The 2,329-nt window shown below is 32.8% G+C and overlaps 1 long non-coding RNA gene across 1 annotated transcript; it reads left to right on the top strand.

Moving 5' to 3' along the window:
* The first annotated feature begins 231 nt into the window (after positions 1–231).
* Positions 232–1,295, top strand: LOC106304955. The gene is made up of 4 exons (XR_001262881.1): positions 232–463; positions 587–637; positions 819–861; positions 944–1,295. It is a non-coding gene; the product is annotated as an uncharacterized LOC106304955 (long non-coding RNA).
* Positions 1,296–2,329: the final 1,034 nt, after the last annotated feature.

Raw genomic sequence — 2,329 nt, 5'->3', positions numbered from 1 at the left:
TATCAAACATATAAAATTATGATTGTTATCCACAGTTTGGAAAAATAGATAAAATTATGGGAAAATTGGCAAAAAAAAGACACTCTCAACTCCGATTTGTCTCAATAAGATTTTCTCTAAGATTTTTGTTGTTTTAAGATTTTAATTACTATTAATACAATTATACCCTTAGATTAATCAAATTTTAACTTAATTAAAATATATAATGTAAAATAGAAAAAAGGGAACACAGTTAAACCTAAAATCTATTATTCTCTTCTAGCGTCTTCTCCCCCAAGAGCTTCTTCCTCTCTCCAATGACGATTTGTTCTTCTTTGAACGGTTAAATCCGCCTGTCTCTATCCTATATTTATGCTTAGTTGTTCATATGCAGTAAACTGTCTAGCAAATCTGATCAGAATTTGCCATGTTTGCATCCGCTACAAAGTTTCTACAGAAACTCTAGAACAATATATTATGCTCGGTATGGTTTAAGTGTTTCAGTATCAATGATTTGTACATTAGTGATACACTTTTTGTTTGATTTGTCAATTTGATTCTGATATTTCTCAATGAATCAAGTTGTATTCTTTTCTTTGCTTGTCAGTGTTTTGGTTCAAGTCTTGGTGAAAACGTTTCCGCGGAAAATCTCCTCAAGGTATTGAAGTTTATCAAAAACTAGTTGGATCGGTTTATGGATGGTGTATGTTTCTTTTCAAGAATTTCAAAGATACAGAACCGTGAGCGCGGGAGACTTTGTGGTCCTCCATGGTTAAAAATATGATACTCATTAATGATCCAACGTCTGACATCACTGTTTCTGATATTAAATAAGACAGTGCAGGGGATCTTCTTAGTTGTTCATATGCGGTACTTGACAAGGTTAGTAGCATTCCAAACAATATTTTTTCTTCTCTTTACAGAAAAAAATTAGTATAACATTTTTCTCTCTTGTTTGCTGCAGACAAACTCGATTGACGGAACAGTTCCAGAAGAAGTTATGTTTCAGAGCGAGGTGAAGAAGCTACAACAGGAGCAGTTCAGGCCAGCAGAGCAAGGTTCAATTTCATCACAAGAGATGCTGCAGTACATCGTCTTGGAGTGAAACATGATCTTACATGAGCGATCTATTGTACCAGCAAGACCTCTCAAACAGCTTTGCCTTCCATTTTTTTCTTTTGTGCACCAACAGCTTTGCCTTCCAAATGCACGTTTCTTCACTCTTTTTTTGTTGTTGTCCTGATCCATATTATCATCATTACTTCCCGAACATACAAAATGTTACCAAGTAATCAATTGGTTGTATCTTGTAAGCTTTTGTTTCCTTGTTCATGATCCAACTTTTGTAACTGTCACAAAAATGAGCAAGTAATTCTCAATGTACATGAAATGGTTTTGTTCAACTGAAACTTCAAGTTTTTTCAGCTTGATTAAAAAGCTTCTTAAGAACTCAAGTTTGTAATTCTATGAACGCTTTTATATGTCAACCACGAAGCTCCACTAGCCACAACAACTACATCACGAATGAACCACACCTTTCTTTCTTGGTCAACCATGAAACTCCACTTATCACTGCAACGAGATATCCATATACCGAATTTGAGAGAAACACAAACAAAGAGAAAAAGATCGTGGGAGGAGGAGGATAATAACGCGGAGAAAATATTCTCAAATATTTTTTTAAGAGATTTAGGGTAGATTTAGTTTAGATTTAGGAATTTTTTTTAACCGAATATAGATGTTTACATATTTTTACGGTTTGCCTAGAATATGTACACTACCTAAGCAGAACACCGTATAGTTGGTGAGAGATGTATTCTTCCTGTAAGCGTCATATAAGGTAAAAGGCAGAACAAGTTATGTCACGTAATATAACCGACCTATATCATTGAGTTGTGGCTATATATCGTTATTAAGCTGTAGGTATACCGAAGACATCTTTCTTGACTATAACGTAACCAATTCTATCTTTGCTAGAATATATAAGAAAGGATAGTTTACGGTATATACCCATGATATATCTATGTTTAAAACTTAGAATCAGACATATGAACTAGGTAGATTGCCAGAATGAGTATTCTAACTGTAGGTAGAAGATAAAATAAAATATGATTCCAATTTTTTTTAAAAAAAGTTTAAACATATATATTGTCATACTTTCCAACACTTTTCATATTTTTTTACATTTTTAAAATTCAATTTACTATTTTTCCCATTAGACAAGGGTAAAACATGTCCAAAATTGCAGAAATCTTATTGTGACAAACAAAATTTCAAAGTGTCTCACTTTTCCAATTCTCCCTAAAATTATTGAAGGTAGATAATAAAATAGTTGGAAATAAGAAAATAT

The sequence above is a fragment of the Brassica oleracea genome, chromosome C7 (assembly GCF_000695525.1).
Source record: "Brassica oleracea var. oleracea cultivar TO1000 chromosome C7, BOL, whole genome shotgun sequence".
Lineage (NCBI taxonomy): Eukaryota > Viridiplantae > Streptophyta > Magnoliopsida > Brassicales > Brassicaceae > Brassica > Brassica oleracea.
Note: the sequence above shows the minus strand (reverse complement) of the source record. Positions and strands in the feature narration are given on the sequence as shown.